Consider the following 17,753-nt stretch of genomic DNA (forward strand, 5'->3'; position numbering starts at 1 on the left):
GGGTCAGGATCACAGCTGTACAAATGGTTCTTTAACAACCATGACATCAATGAGGTATTTCTGATGGTTGAAGTTAAGAGATTTCCTATTATGGGCTTTTGTGGGACGATGTATTTGCTAATCATGAAAACTCTCATAGAGCTTGTCCAGACACACTTTGCTTACAGCAGGCAATCCATCTTCCTTCAACTGGGGCAAAATGGATTTCTCAGAAGTCTATACAAAAACTCCAACTGCCAATTATGAATAAGGAAATAAGCCATACTTAAAATGAATTTTGGTTGTTTTGCAAGCCGGTAACTTACTAAAGCAAGTATCTTGGGGATTCCATGCAAGACAGTTCAACAGAGATACTGATGGATTAAAGCACTTCGACACCTGAGGAAACTGTGTGCTGTTACCCTCGTGATGGTTTGAGTTTGCATTTAAGTCTATTAACATTCAAATGGGACCTCCTTTAGCACTTTATATATGTCATTTGGGATTTATCTCTTTTGATTTGTGCCCAAGTCATGCATGTGCTCATATGCCCTAACTCCTTTACCAGACAGTGATCCCATGTTGGCTGTACACAGGGCTGAATTACTTTTCCTTACTCACTATTACTCTAGTAGTAGTAGCACATACTCTTGGTAAATGAATTTTTAATGAGTGTAAATAGATCCTGTTCTAAGTATATTTCCTTTTTTTTCTAAATAGAAAGACACATGGCTACACATGGACAATTGTAGGTGAAATCTCAGGACTGGGAATGTCCTTGTTCCTATTTCTGGATTAAATGATATCTAAATTCTTTTAGGGGAAATTTTCTATTATAGGTTTTCAAAAATTTCAAAAAGAGGGACTGACGAAACGAGTGAGACAGGTTGACTTATGGAAACATTTTGATGTTTCTCTCATATCTGGCCTTCACTTCCTATAGGTGTTTAAGCTCGTTTTCTTTTAAAAGAGAAGAGTCAGTCACTGCTCTTCTTTAAAAAAATTCTTGGGCTTCCCTGGTGGCGCAGTGGTTGAGAATCTGCCTGCTAATGCAGGGGACAGGGGTTCAAGCCCTGGTCGGGGAGGATCCTACATGCCGCGGAGCAACTAGGCCCGTGAGCCACAACTACTGAGCCTGCGCGTCTGGAGCCTGTGCTCCGCAACAAGAGAGGCCGCGATAGTGAAGAGGCCCGCGCACCGCGATGAAGAGGGGTCCCCGCTTGAGGCCCGCGCACCGTGATGAAGACTGGCCCTCACTTGCCGCAACTAGAGAAAGCCCTCGCACAGAAACGAAGACCCAACACAGCCAAAAATTTAAAAAAATAAAAAATAAAAAAAATTCTTAAAAATCCTATCAAAAATACTATGTACATTTTATTATGAGTTAAGAGTTATAGTTAATAGTTAATCGAGACTGCAAATCTCATATATTTCCAGGGATACTCTGAAAACTTTAATTTCTTTATTGAATTGGTCTCTATTCTACCAGGCATAATGGAACTGCCAAAAGAAAAGTGATATTATCTATAATTAATATAACCCAATGGATAGAACTAAAGCCTAAAATTTCTTTCTACCTCGTAGCTCTCAAGGAGAAATGGCCTCAAAATGCTGGAAGCACAATTCCTTTTGATCATCAGATTTTCAGGTCTGTTGCATCCAACAGTTGGACAGAATTTTTGCCCTGTTCAGACAGATACCAAGTTTAAAAAAAAAAAAAGCCCAAGTACCTTTTTGATCTAACTTTAAAAAGCATTGTCAATGTCAAGAACACGGAGACTGTAGACTGTGGGTTGTTTATTATGCTACAAGGAGTCTTCTGTGCTGTATTGTTTGTGTGGTATGAAGAGACATTGTACGCCTGCTGTCCCTCTGGGACCCTCATGAAAAGGAGGTATTTTATCTCCCTGCCTATGCCCGTAAATGAATTCTGCAAAGTAAATACAATATATAAAGCCAAGCCTGGCTCTAAAATCATGTTATGTGCCTCCCTTTGGCCATGAGGAAGTTACTCATGCTTATCAGAGGACCAAATTTGGTGTGCCATTATTAGGTTGCAGGCAAAATGGTAACAGGACGCCATTAAGTGGTTTTTACCAACAAGGCATGCCAAGACCTGGTGTCTCAGCCTACTGGCTGCCGGGAAAGTGTTCTTTGCCTTGTCCACGAGGTGGGGGAATGTCTATTGATAATAACATAAAGAGAACTCAGATCCTTTGAGAACTAGCATCAGATCACTAGCTCATATAGGGGACGTGGTTAAATACATCAACTTAAAAATGTGTTTTTGGCTCTGTGGCACTGAAGTTTGGAGAACTGGCATTTATTTTATTTTCTTGATCGAAATCAATCAGGAATGACTTGCCTCCCATAAGGAAACCAAATATGTATGCAGGAATTTAGCCACTTGACATAACCATGACCACATTACAAGCTAGACAATGAGAAAGGACAATGGAGAAGGACAGTCAGGTTGAAATTGTGTTGCTTCATGACGGAACCATCCCATTTATTCCCTGTTCCTGATTCACAGCCTCTTCCGCCACGTGCATCAGTTTTGTCTGACCCTTTCCTATTTCTCCAGATTCTTCAGAACATTTGTGTCTGATGTCTGTCGTCAGTGCAATTGCATTGTTGGGGTTAAATAAAATTGCTTTGAAGCCATGAACATCTGGTCTCAAATCCTGACTCTGCTGCTTGCTAGCTGTGTAGCTTTAGACAAGCACTTTCTGAGTCTTGTTTACTTTATAAAAGCAATTTCTGAAAGATTTTATAAAATAGCTATATAACACCTGAAACCCAGGGGAATTTCAGAGAACATGAGGCTATGAAAGCAGATCATTATTCTAAGATACGTCTTGAGCAAAACACTCATTGAAAATACTTGTGCTAATTTATTTAAGATGGACTAAACTGGGAAGTATTTTGTTAATTACCATCCTAAGACTTTTAGGACTTACTAAGTATAATGTATTAGAGAAATAAAGATTTAATTTTTACCCAAAGGCATCAAACTAATCCTTGATACTCGTGTGAAAATACTGGTCAGATATGACTGACTTTAGTTTAAAATTTAGAAGTAGAAATAATTAAAATTTTGTTGATCTTCTACTGAGGTATAATTGACATGTAACATTACATTAGTTTCAGGGGTCCAACATAATGATGATACTTGTATATGTTGCAAAATCATCCCCAAAATAAATCTAATTAGCACCCATCACTACACATAGTTAAAGTTTTTTTTTCTTGGGATGAAAACTTTTAAGTTCTACTCTCTTGGCAACTTTCAATTATACAACACTGTATTCTTTTTATTTTATTTTATTTTATTTATTTATTTATTTTTGGCTGCATTGGGTCTTCATTGCTGCGCGAGGGCTTTCTCTAGTTGCGGCGAGCAGGGGTTACTCTTCGTTGCAGTGCATGGGCTTCTCAGGGCTTCTCATTGCGGTGGCTTCTCTTGTTGCGGAGCACGGGCTCCAGGCGCACGGGCTTCAGTAGTTGTGGCAGGTGGGCTCAGTAGTTGTGGCATGTGGGCTCAGTAGTTGTGGCACAGGGGCTTAGTTGCTCCGCAGCCTGTGGGATTTTCCTGGACCAGGGCTGGAACCCGTGTCCCCTGCATTGGCAGGTGGGTTCTTAACCACTGTGCCACCAGGGAAGCCCCCCAACACTGTATTCTTAACTATAGTCCCCATGCTGTACATTACATCCCCATGGCTTATTTTAGAAATAATTTGGAGTTTCAGATATCAAAAAATCAAACATAAGCATCTATGAAAACATAACTGAAAGTCTTACAAACTCCTCTTTTCTTTATTTCTTTCTAAGGAAATCTTTCTCGGAAACTTGAACACTTTTGTCAACATTTGTCCAGTATCCATCATGTTTTTAACCTGTTAAGAATTTTAACTTACAATGTCAGCTCAACCAACATTTCAATCACGTAAGAAGGCTGAAGAATCAAGATTGATTCAGCAGGTCCAAATTTTATATACTGAAGCATTTACAGCAAGTCTGGAAGATATATCTTTGCATTTTCTGTGGAGGTAAAGTAATCTGTTTTGGTCTGTCTCCACCTTTATACCATTTCAATGTGTAAATAAGAAATTATCAAGTACCAAATAAAGTTGGAGTAGAATTGCCCAACTGTGATGTCAAACTTCTGAAGAGTAAGAGTTTTAAAGTGAGTATTTCAAGGGGTAACATCAATGTTTTTTCTTCTTATTACTGATTAGAGAAACCAAAGGACTAAACAATTAAAAATTCACCAACTTGTTCAGTAGAAAAGGAACCATACGATGGAAAGAATCACCTACGATTCTGGTCAGATTCCATCTCTGCTCACCCTGTAAGGATTTGTATAAGTTTACATTATAACAAATGAAAAACAACTCACACTACCCTCAATGCTATGGGGATCTATTTTGTTTCCATTGGCAATTTAAAAACATATCTGGGTCTGAAGGTGTGCATTTTTGAAACAGCAATTTGTCAACTTTGTTGTTGACATATGGCATTTGTGAGGTTTGATTCAGGCTTGTCTTAAAAAAAAAATCTTCTTAAAACTGTATGCCTTTATCAGAAGTCGCCCCTCTGCTATTTACAAGTGCCATGGTTACGGTCCTGCTAGACTGATGATATTCACATGCAGGAAACAATGCAGGGAAAACAGGATTTGCACGGCTCCGACTGCACTGGCCCAAGAATTCCAGGAAGTGATTGTACTTTATGAAACCGTCTGTGCTCCGCTAGATTGTCTATAGCTTTTAAGGTCAAGTCCTATCACACTGAGTTTGCAATGCCCTTTGTCACAACGCAGGGTGTTTATGAAGCTGAGTACATGCTGTATTGTTTACCAGTCCCTCCAGTTTAAAGGTGCGATATCCCGATCTGTTCAGGATGGCACTGGGAATCCATCACAGCCTTTTCTGACACAGGCTTGGGCTTGGTTCAAAGAGCCCCCAACAATAGTGACCACACGACAGTCCAGTGCATGGAGAAAGTCACGAAGCCCACAGTCCCTGACGGGAGAGACGGGTGCGAGTGTGGAAGATAAATGTGGGGAGTGCTCTGAGTTTATGTTATAAGATTTCTGTGCTTCCTGATATAGCTGAGCAGTCTCCTTGCAGGGAGAAAGGTGCTGGCGTACAGTAACTGCTGATTCCGAGAGTGCGGTAAGGAGAGTGAGACAACAATGGAAATTACTTCTTCGCGAGAGAGCTGGCTGGCAGCCAGGCATTCCAGGGCCTCGCTCTCAGATTCTTTGATTTCTCTACTGTGTGTAGAGATACCTGGTGCCGCTGGGCTCAGGGCTGCGGGAGCCCGACAGGGGACACCCAAACTGCTCCCAAGCGTTGCTTGCTACCCTCCCTCTTCAGCTCCCCCAAATCTCTTTGTAGCTGCCCAACTAGACGTGACTGACCAGACCCCTCCTGGCTCCCTCTCCATGAAGGATGCTGAAGCCAGGTTGAACACACGATAATCCATAGCCGTTGTTAAGGATGCTGTAGCCATCAGATTGTCTGGGTCCGCATCCTTTCAACTAGGAGTACCCACTGCTCCCCAGGCTTAATGAACTTTCTGGAGCTGTGTGAAATGCTGTGCACCAATGTCATGGCACCTTAAGAATAAACATGACAGCACTAATGTTCTTACATACAAGGACTGAATGAACCTCTGTGGGTGACTGTCGCTGTCAAATCAATCAATATAAATATAATGAAGCCTAGCAGTGTGTAAGTTAAGTGACTTGCCATAGGGGCTGTTTCCTCCAGGGTAGAAAAATAAATGGACAACAGTGAGTTACTTTTCATCCAGCCCCACGTTATGGATGCCAAAACCCGTTTTAGGTATCTGGTTTCCCAATGGAGGGTTATATATATATATATATATATTTTTTTTTTTTTTTTAAAGGAAAGTTTTCTTTTTTCCACACTATTTTAAATATTTATTTATTTATTTATTTTTGGCTGTGTTGGGTCTTCGTTTCTGTGCGAGGGCTTTCTCTAGTTGCGGCAAGCGGGGGCCACTCTCCATCGCGATGCGCGGGCCTCTCACTATCGCGGCCTCTCTTGTTGCGGAGCACAGGCTCCAGACGCGCAGGCTCAGTAGTTGTGGCTCACGGGCCTAGTTGCTCCGCGGCATGTGGGATCTTCCCAGACCAGGGCTTGAACCCGTGTTCCCTGCATTGGCAGGCAGATTCTCAACCACTGCGCCACCAGGGAAGCCCCCGGAGGGTTATATTTTGTTGAATAAATTTTACTTTATTTTTAAATGTATAGGCATCTTGAGGTTCATCTTTAAATTAATGAGTACGCTCTGGGCAAAATCGCACAGCTGTCTTTAAACCTTTTGGTAAAATGTATTTCCTTCAAGTTGGCTCAAAGAGAGCCATTGTCGGATGTAGTGGTGAGCATGACTGCCTCATAAATGGCATAAATGGTTGCTAATTACTGGTCAAAACACTCAAAGCTATATTAAAATAAAAAGTGCCACTCATCAAGTAAGAATATAATAGGAAACACCAGACCAGAAGTGTTGAGTTCTTCGTTCTAGTTTTGGCTCTGGCACTAACTGCTTGGAAATTTCTCCTCTGCTGTTTATAGACACTGGGGTAATCATTCCCTGGACTTTTGGTTTTCATCCGCAAATGGAGGAGCTTTGAATATATGACCTTTAAGAGCTTTCACATCTATAAAGACAGAATCTGTAACATGTGGCCTCTAGAGCAGAAGAGTCTATAAAGAGGGAGCTTGAAGGATTCCTAGAAGAATAGAAAAAGACACATATGAGAAAAAGAACCGAGGTATAAAATTCTGAAGATTAATCCTGCCATAGGAAGAAAAATAATGACTTATATTTTCATAGCACATTTTAAAAAGTGCTTCCACATTCATTAAATCCTCAGAAAAATACTGGGACTTTGATGATTTTCATTTCACAAATAAGGAAACTGAGGCTTGCTGAAGATACAGAGTGATAAAGGCTTGAGTATAAAAACAAATTTAAAAAGAAAAACAACAAAAAAAAGCAAATCAAGCTCTTGGGCTCCAGGAATAGGGCTTCCTTTAGCAGCCTGAATGCAAGGGCGGTGGTGCCTAATGGAGAAGAATTCTTGGTTTTTCTTACTATATCACCTTCAGTTTTCTCCATGTTTTAGGTGGCTAAAATGCAAAAGGCCATTGGCCCTTTGTAGGAACATTTTCTGATTTTAACAGTGCTAATTTTATTTTTCACCCTGTTGAGACATGCATACATAAAAGAGGAAGGAAATTATGGAGTGATTTATTTGAGGTGTATCTCTCGGTTAAGAGAAATACATACATTAGAAATTATGAAAACCATGTTCTGTGCCCTAAATGCTCTCAACACATTGTCAGATGATGTAAATAAAATGTCAGGTAATTGCTTTATTTATTCAATATTTATGCAGTTAGAGCTAACAAAAACACTATGTACTGTATATACTAATACAAAATATGTGGGGTGCAAAAAAGCAGTTTTTAAAAGGAAAAATATACTCCACAATTCTTACAGTAGAAAAGAGGAAAGGAATTTTATTTTTTTAAAAGAAGAAGGCTTAAAATTAAATGAGTTCACTATCCATTCTAAGAAATTAGAAAAGGAACAAGAGAATAAACCCAAAGAAAGGAGAAAAAAAGAGATAAAAGAAGTAAGTTCAGAAACAAAACAGAAAGTAAAATTTCATATAAGTAGTCAAAAAGATAAAAGTTGTTTGAAAAGACAGATTTATCAAGAAAAATAAGAAGAGAATATGAAAACAAATAACATAAAAAGAGGGAAATAAATATTGTTCCCACAGATATGTAAAAAGAAATAAGAAAGCATTATGAGCAACTTTAGGCTAATAAGTTTGTAAATGATGAAATATATGAATTTGTAAGAAACATAGCATATAAAAATGACTCAAGATGAAATAGAAATTCCCTACAAATTAAAAATGTAATTAAATCTGTAATTTAAAATTTCACAAAGAACATAACATGCCAGATTATTTTACTTGTGAATTCTACCAAACATTTCTTACACAAACTCTTCCAGGGAATAGAAAAAGATGGAACACTTCCCAAAATATTTTATGAGACTACACAACCTCAAAACAAAAATTAGCTAAGGGCAACACAAAATAGGAAAATTACAGGTCAGAATTGTTGTAATTCACTACATTACCAAGTTAAAGGAGATAAACCATATAATTACACCCATAGTAGCAAAAAAGATGTCCAATAAAATTCAATAACCTGGTGGCGCAGTGGTTAAGAATCCGCCTGCCAATGCAGGGGACACGGGTTCGAGCCCTGGGCCGGGAAGATCCCACATGCCGCAGAGCAACTAAGCCATACGCCACAATGACCGAGCCTGTGCTCTAGAGCCCACGAGCCACAACTACTGAAGCCCACGTGCCTAGAGCCCGTGCTCCGCAACAAGAGAAGCCACAGCAATGAGAAGTCCGCGCACCGCAACAAAAGAGTATCCCCCGCTCAACGCAACCAGAGAAAACCCGCATGCAGCAATGAAGATCCAACACAGCCAAAAATAAATAGATCTATAAAAAAAAAAAAAAATTCAATAACCATTCATGATAAAACGTTTGGCAAAGCAGGAATAGAAAACAATGTCTTTAACTTGATAAGAAAACCAATAAGCCTCTAGAGAAAACCTCATTCATAATAGTAAAAGTTTGAAAATATATTTTTTTAAATCATGAGCAAGACAAGAATGACCACTATCATCACTTTTTTCCCACACTGTAGTGGGAAAAATCCCAAGCATCAAAATAAAACAAAAATAAATAAATAATTAAATATTTCAAGAATTGCAAAGAAAGGAACAAATCTCTCATTACTTATAGATGATATCATCTAAAGAGAAAGCCCAAAATACCAAAAGATGCATTATTTACATTTATTCTAATACTTAGCAACAAATCAATTGGCAAACAAAATCCATTGTATTTCTAGATATCAAAATATTTCACATACAAAATGTAATTTAAAATACGTCTTATAAAAGCAACAAATTGTTTAAAGTACATAAACACATGGGACTAAATCTAACAAAAGTTATACAAGGCATGTATAATTAGAAAGCTTTTTGAAGTTCATTAAAGAACTCAACTAATGGAAAAATACACTATGTTCTTGAATAAGAAGAGTCATATAAAGTTGTCAATTCTCCTCACTTGGATCTAAATGGTAAATATAATTACGATACCAATTACAAAAAGTTTTTCATGGAATTTGGCAAGCTGATTTTAAAATTCATACAATAGAATAAAAAGATAACGGGTAGCCAATATGCTCCCGAGGAAGTGAAGTAAGAAGAAGGAACTTGTCTTATTAGATATCAAGACTTATTATAAAACTATACTAATTAAGTTGCTCACAATGTGATGTTGCACATTAATTGATAAATAGACCAAAGGACAGAATGGAGAATTTAGAAATAAAGCCCCTTGGATTTGGAAACTTGATTTACGACAGAGACTGTATTTGAAATAAATGAGGAAAAGATGAACTATTCAGTAATTGCTACATTCAAATTTCGTAAGCTGAAATTCACCCCCTCCTCACACTACATACAAAACTCAAATTAAAAGAGGAATAAGTAAATAAATGTGCTAGTCAGAACTACCTAACCCCAAGAAGAGAACGTAGGAGGTATCTAAAAACAAAACTCACAATGAACAAACCCTAAAGAAAAAGATTGAAGAATTTAATGACTTTAAAATTAAGAACTTTTCTTTGTCAAATGAGCCCACCAAAAGAGCGAAATAATTAGCTATGGAGTGAGAAAAGATAATTACCTTACACGTAATTTATAAAAATAAATAAACTATACATAGTTTAGCAGTTAAATGTATTGCCTATTGCTATTCCTACTTTGATATTTAAGAGCTCCAATCAGTTAATAAGAAAAAGAGAAACAACCCAATAGAAAGATAGACAAAAGACCCAAAAAGGAATTCCAAAGAAAAGGAAACACATAAGGCTTATTATAAACACATAAAAAAGATGCTCAGCTTCTTCAGTAATCAGAGAAAGGAAAAGACAAAGTCACAATGCACCAGATTCGGGGGGAAAAAGGGGGACGACAGCATGTTTACGGAGGCTGTTGAGCAATGGGAACTCTCATCCACATCTGGCAGGGATTTAAATGTGTACTATTACTTTGGAAAACACTTTGGAATTGCCTAGAAATTTGAGCACTCCTAGTTTATGACCTCGCCATTCCATTTCTAGGTGGAATTCTAGTTCAGAGACTCTTACATACAGTCACCAGGAGACAAGTTCCCCCCAAATTATATCCGTGCTCTTTGCAGTAGTCCCAAACTAGAAAAAAAAAAGCGTGTTGATCAAAATTAGAATGAATAAAGCAGAGTGGATAAATTCAAATGTCTGTCAAAAGCAGAATAAATGAACTCATACGCTGGAACACTACACAACAGTGAAAACAGTGAGCTACAGATACAAGCATCAACGTGGATGAATTCTTAAAATATAATTTTGAGCAAAAGGATTAAATTCTAAGAAAATATAAATATAATAATTTATTTATATAAATTCCCCCCAAAGGCAAAATTAAACTATAGTTTGCTTAGGGATGTATGCATGTATGTGAAAACTATGAAGAAAAGCAGGGAATGATTAACAGAAAAGTCAGGATAGTGGTTACCTCTGATAAGGGGTTGGGGAAGAAATTGTTGAGGTTCATGTAGGAGGATTTAAATTATAGGTTATGTTCTAGTTTTAAAGCTGGGTGGTAGGTAGGCAGATATTCATTTTATTGTGATCCTCTATAGCACAGATGTATTTTAGACACTTTTGTGTATGTACGATACACTCCACAATAAAAATAAATAAATCTATGCTTACTTCAGCTTGCTCACTTCCAAAGGCTCCCCTAATACCTTATTCTTTGCCACTGGACCATTATGGTAGGAAATGTTTAAAAGCCGTGTCTTAAAGTTTATCAGTGCAAATGATTTAAGGTTTGGAATGATGATATGATACATACTGAGAGAGGGCACTGGCTGCCCAGGGTGGGCTTGGAGGGTAACAGGACAAGAATTTAGTGGGTGCCACTGTCGACATGCTTCACGTGGTTAGTAATTTCGCCAAGCCCTGTCCTTGCCTGCAGAACTGCCACAGGTTGGAAATTCCACATCAGTCACCACTTCCCTGGTGATATTAGTTGTTCATGTAAATTCTGAATAATGGAAGGCTGTATTTTAATCACAAAATAGAAGGAAATGGAAAACAAAGACAGGCTGGGAAGGGGAAGGCAAGTACTGGGGTTTCTCCCTAAACTTCTTCCCTTACAATTCTGTTGATGTTCTCCTTGGTTAAGTATTTGGAAAGCACATCATATTTCAGTTTTTCCCCCCTAAAAAGAACAGTTTGTTCCCAAACTAGGAAGAATGACAGTGTTTTCTTTCCTTATGACATGAAAGTACCATCTGACACCAACAAGCAGTAATTTTGTTTAGGGATACATACATATGTGTAAAACTATAAGGGGAAGCTGGAAATAATTAACAGGAAAGTAAAGAGAGCAGTTACCTCTGACAAGGGGATGGGGGAGGACATGATCACTGAGATATACTGGGTGAAGGGGGTGGTTTTAAAATACTGGTGATATTTTATTTCTTACTATAGTTGATAGGTACTCAGCCATTCCTTTTATTGTTATTCTTTAAACTGTACATAAAGCTTTTATAGCCCCTTTTGTACACAACATATATTTCACAATACAGTTTTATTAGTTTTATTTTACCTGAAGCTATATCTAGATACACAAAAAAAGCAGGGAGGACCCTCCAAATTCAGATGACCACCCCCCCCCAAAAAAAGCAGGTACCAGAATCAAGCAGGCCAGTGTGAGATTTTTTACACACACTTGCACTTTTCTTTCAGATTTCAGCCTTTCTGCATACACACCTTTCAGGAGAGACATTTTAAATGCTTTCCCCCTGACCTGGACAAATAACATGCCTTGGCTGAGATGCTGTGAGCTCAGTGAGAAGGGAGAGGAATACTAGCAGAAGAGAAGCCAGAGTTTGCTACCCAGCTGGCCCGCAAGAAGCAACTTGAGAAAGATTCCAAAAGTAGCATGTCAAACAAATGTAAAACAACACTCTGTCAACTAAATAGCTACCTGAAAGTAGGGTGACTATTTGTACCACTTTACCCGCTACAGCCCCAGCAATGTCTTCCGTTCCAGAATAAGTATTAACAGCACCCCCTTTTGCTCTCAAAAGTGTCCCAATTTGACAATAAAATAGGTGGTCATTCTATACATAAAGGAAAAGATATAATGGTGCAGTGGGAGTTGAAGGGCTCATCCAGCAAGACATTGTAAAAAGGAAGAATCTGGAGCTTAGATGTTATGGCTCTAATTGGCAAAGACAAATGTAGGAAAAAAATTAAATCATCAGAGAGAGAGAAAGAAGAAGAGGAAGAAGAAGAAGGCGAAGGGAAGGGGAAAGGAGAGAGGGAGGACGAGAAGGGGGAGAATTATTTGTGTGTTTGTTTAGATCAAAAAAAGAAATACAGTGGGAGTAGCAATTATTTCCTTAACCAACTTTTCTTCTGTTTTGAGCTTCTAAAGAGTGTACCTGGCGTTTCTTTCACCTCAATTCCCTTTTCATCCGAGATGAGTAAAAGAAAGAGAGTTGGGAACTGGAATTATCAGAGTTGATTCAGACAGCACGGAGGGGTTCATTTTGAGCCCTCCATCTTATCTGCGGAGAAAAGGATGGAAGCTTCCTTTCTCATCACAAACCGACCTTCTGACCTGCAATTCTTGCTATTTCCCAATATGCATTCTTGTGGCTTTGTTAGTTAATGGAACGCTATAATTCATGACCTTTCCTCCTCTGACTCTTTCAATGAATTCATCAACATTCTCCAATTTTATTAACAAAAGGAAACTATTTTTAGGTGTGATGACCACATAAGGCTAAACCGGGACCATCCCAAGCATGTTGCAATGTTGCAAAGTGGTCCTGTGAGGCTCTTTCTCCTACATGGTCTCAGCTCTGAAGTCATTGTTTCGTAAACCTTGTCCTAAGAGGACCCAAGTCACAAAGCTTCTGTTTATTTTTTTCCTTCCAAAATCTCAATTTCCACATAACCATCTAGTGAATAAGGGCTTATAGAAAAAGAGGGAAGGGACAGAGAGATAAAACAGAGGAAGAAGGATCACACGGAAACTGGAAAACTACGAATTATTAAGGTGGTTGTTCCATTTTTCTTCTTGTATTTTTTTTTTTTTCTAAACAGTGCCTGAATTGGGATGGGTAAAATCTGATCAGGATCCCAGACGCAGTATCTTTGTGGATTTGTGGATGAGGAGGTGAGGCATGAGACCAGGTAGGAAACTCTTGGGAAAAAAATGGGATTCAAATGATCTGATTTCAGTATTGCTCAGGCACCCAGCCTTGAGATCCTAAGAAAAGCATGAATGGTGGAGTCACTAGGAGATAAGCAGTCTAATTTGACTCAAGAGAATGAGTAGGAAGAAATGCCCAGGTTCCCAGCTTTGGAATCAGACAGTCCTAGGAGGAAAAAAGTGCCATTTGCTAATTTATTCATGGTAGTCAAAATGAATAACTACAATCAAATTATGGTTTAGCTACAAGGGGAAAACTTTATTTACTGGTTCCAGGTATTCTAAGCTCTGGGTATAGAAAGATCACTGGGAAATATTCAAAAATTATGCATTGTATCCAAGAAATATCCTTCACAGCAAAAAGACTCATACCACCCAAGATTAAGCATATTAATGCCAACTCTAATGGCTCAGTAAACATTATCAGTGATGTCTTCATTTTTTTTCATTTTAAGGCTGCCTTTTTTCTACATAGGGAATTCAGTTCTCCTTTTTAGTCTCAGCTTAGCAAGAGATGGGAGTCATGAAGTCATATATTAAACTATCCCTGGCCATTTCATGGCCAAAGGGATATTTACCCAGTATTCAAACTTATGAACATAAAGGAGAATGACAGGGAAACCTACAAGAATTTCTCCCTGTCAATACAGACTCCAATAAATGTCACAGTAATTAACTTGGGAAGTAGACACTTTTCAGTAAGGAAAGATATTGACAGAGTTCAGCTTGGAGCAGGGAAGAGAGGTAGACAATTTGTGTTTTAGAGCATGGAGGTCCACCATATACATACTTGTTCAATCCTCATTAAGGCAGTGTGCCAAGTGTCTATTTTTTCCAACTAATGGGCGAGGTCAGCTCTTTTCCAAAATGGAAAAGGTGGTGATGGCAACTTCCCCCTCAAGAAACTAGCTGAGCCTATTAACAGAGATGCCAAAGGGAAGCCACCCAGAGAGCAGGCTTCCCAAAGTATTGGGACAGGATCTTCTCTTTCATATTCAAGCTCATTTGCTTCTCTAGACAACGGTCATTGTTTCCCCTTTTTAAAACAAATACACTTGGGAGGAGCACTCATTTTAAGTGTTGTTGACATGTGGATTAATTTTGAAGGGGTGTCTTGGTAGAAATTAGAACATAGTCAGTGAGAACAAGGATGACTCAGGAGAGTAGACAACGACTGCTGGGTGTGGGATGTAGAGGAAGAAGAGAGATGGCAAAGACATCAGGAGACAGAAAATGATAGAAGAGAAACAGGGAGATGAGGAAGATGAAGATGAATTTCACTGATTTAAAACTTTGATCTGAACTGGTTCTGGCCATTCTAGGAATTAACACATGCAATGCCATGCAATACCCATTCATCTGGCAAACCTTTATTGAACACCTGGTATGTTCCAGACACTCAACTAAAATCTAGGGATTCCAAATTGAACAAGACATATGGATGGCTTTTAACATGGATTATATCCCAGAGGAAATTACATCTAAATTGAGCTTTGAGGAATAAATACGAATTCAGAAGAGAGGCAGTATTGTGTAGTAGGATATGTTCATTTGAGGTTAATCCAGTCCAAGTGGACCCTCAAGTATGGCTCGCAGTTCTTTCACTCTTCCTCAGATTAACTCTTTACATTTGGTCTCCTGGAGGCTTCAACACTGCACCATATCTACTTACTGTCAGGAGATGACCTCGTCCTAGTTTCTCGGAAGAAAGACAGGCCACCATTCATAAAGCTCTTCAATTTCTATCACCCATCAATTTCTTCCCACTCCCACCCCCTCACATTGTCTTACAGGAAAATGTATCCATCTCTCCAAACCTTTCTTTAAATCACTGAGACTTGGACCTTTCACATTTCGTCTGGAACCTGTGATACCATTCTCTCATGTGTCTGCATCTTCTTCCTTTGCCCTAGTTTAGCATGAAAGAAGCTCAGCTCTTCTCCCTCTTAAAAAGCAAACACACACACACACAGACTCACACAAACTTTTATTAAAACAATTCCAGTCTGCTGTTCCTCTACTTGTTCTTAAATTGCTTTATTAATCTCCTCACTGACAAATCAATGAACACTTCTCAAAATACAATCATCTCTTCCTTCTTGCAATGGTCTGTCTTCTAAACTATTAACTCCTTACCCGTTCTCTTATCCATCTCAATATTCCTTCTAGATATATTATCATTCTTTATCCTTTAAAAGTTTGTAGTCCCCAGAGTTCAGGCCTTGACCTGCTTCTAATTCCATTCATTAGCTATCCCAAGTAATTTTATTTACTTTTAGGACTTACTGTCTCTGAATTCCCATGCCCAACCAACAGAAATTTCTGTTAGATCTTCCTTCTTTGTATTTATCAATTCTAACCTCCTCTCTACATCCAACTTCCTATCATTATTCAGTGTACGCCACTCTTGTCTCTCACTTGGTTAGAATAAAAGCCTCCCAATGCATCTCTTTGCCTCTATTCTGACAACCCTCTAACTCTTCTTCTACACTTTGCCATAGTGATCTTTCAAAGTGATGAATCTTATTTTGCTCCCCTGATTAAAAATTCTCATTGTGACATAGAAAATCATTTAAGATCTGCCCCAATCTATTTTTCTCACGTCTCTTCCTCTTCTTTATCTTCCAAGCATAAACTTGGTGCAAATTTTCAACCATGCCATGATTTTCACACCTCATGTTTTTGCTTCTGCTTAAATTTGAACGTGGAATATCTGTCCTGAATTTCTCAACCTGGATAAATTATAATGATTCTGCAAAATACAGAAAACTAATTACATCCTCTCTAAAGCATTTCTTCTTTTTTTTTTTAACGTCTTTATTGGAGTATGATTGCTTTACAATGGTGTGTTAGTTTCTGCTTTTTAACAAAGTGAATCAGCTATACATATACATATATCCACCTATCTCCTCCCTCTTGCGTCTCCCTCCCACCCTCCCTATCCCACCCCTCTAGGTGGTCACAAAGCACGGAGCTGATCTCCCTGTGCTATGCAGCTGCTTCCCACTAGCTAGCTATTTTACATTTGGTAGTGTATATATGTCCATGCCACTCTCTCACTTCGTCCCAGCTTACCCTTCCCCCTCCCCGTGTCCTCAAGTCCATTCTCTACGTTAAAGCATTTCTTGATATTCCTCCCTCCACCCTACACAAACCCATCTCCCAGGCAAATTTCATTAGATTCCTTCTTCGCTCCTACAATACTTAATTCATTCCACTACCTGTAGCCCTTACCAGATTGTTTCATGGTCATATGATAGCTGTGTTCCTCCTGGAAAATTAAGGTCCTAACCCAGCATGGCATGGATGGTTCATGTCACTATTGGAATAACAATCACCTAGAACACTTAAAGCCAGTGAGCCATCTCCTATGCCATGTTGTAAGAATTGGTATCATCCTGCCAGAAGGGAAAGAAGATTTGATAACCTCTGAAAGTCTCTGTCTGTACTACCATGATTCTGTGAATCATTTCTTTCACTATTGCTTCACCACAGAATCCACATAGCTGATGCCTTTGTTTTCTAAAAGCCACCCTGGGAACAGCAGTAGGAAAAACAGCATCTCTCTTCCCACATCATAGGCACCGTTACTGAAGGTGACTTCTTGATAGTGTTCAGGCTTGCTAGCATTCCCAAAGCTGGATAAACACAGTGACATTTTTAGGGCTGTCCCATAAACTGAATCATTCTGAAAAGGGCCACAGTTATCTGAGTGGTTGGCTTTCTGAGTGGTGATTTACTGTGGCATACAGAGTAGTAGAAATGAATTTATTGTGCTTAATTGACTTGTTAGATCAAAAGGTCTTTCTGAAGATCAATCCAAATATGAAGGTGATTTTGAGATCTAAAGAACTTTTTCTTTTCTAAAAATGGGAATTGTGGGACTTCCCTGGTGGTGCAGTGGTTAAGAATCTTCCTGCCAATGCAGGGGACATGGGTTCGAGCCCTGGTCCGGGAAGATCCCACATGCCACGGAGCAACTAAGCCCGTGAGCCACAACTACTGAGCCTGTGTGCCACAACTACTGAAGCCCGTGCGCCTAGAGCCCGTGCTCTGCAACAAGAGAAGCCACCACAATGAGAAGCCCACGCACCGCAACGAAGAGTAGCCCCCGCTCGCCGCAACTAGAGAAAGCCTGCGCGCAGCAACGAAGACCCAAAGCAGCCAAAAATAAAAATAAATAAATAAATTTATAAATTAAAACATAAAATGGGAATTGAAATGAAGATACAGCTACAAACCTAGTGAGATTATATACTGGGATATTGGGTTAGCCAGAAAGGTCTTTCAGGTTTTTCATTCAGAGCTTATGGAAAAACCCGAACGAACTTCTTGGCCAAGCCAATATGTTGGTTTAA

The sequence above is a fragment of the Eubalaena glacialis genome, chromosome 7, assembly GCF_028564815.1.
Source record: "Eubalaena glacialis isolate mEubGla1 chromosome 7, mEubGla1.1.hap2.+ XY, whole genome shotgun sequence".
In the NCBI taxonomy this organism is placed as follows: domain Eukaryota; kingdom Metazoa; phylum Chordata; class Mammalia; order Artiodactyla; family Balaenidae; genus Eubalaena; species Eubalaena glacialis.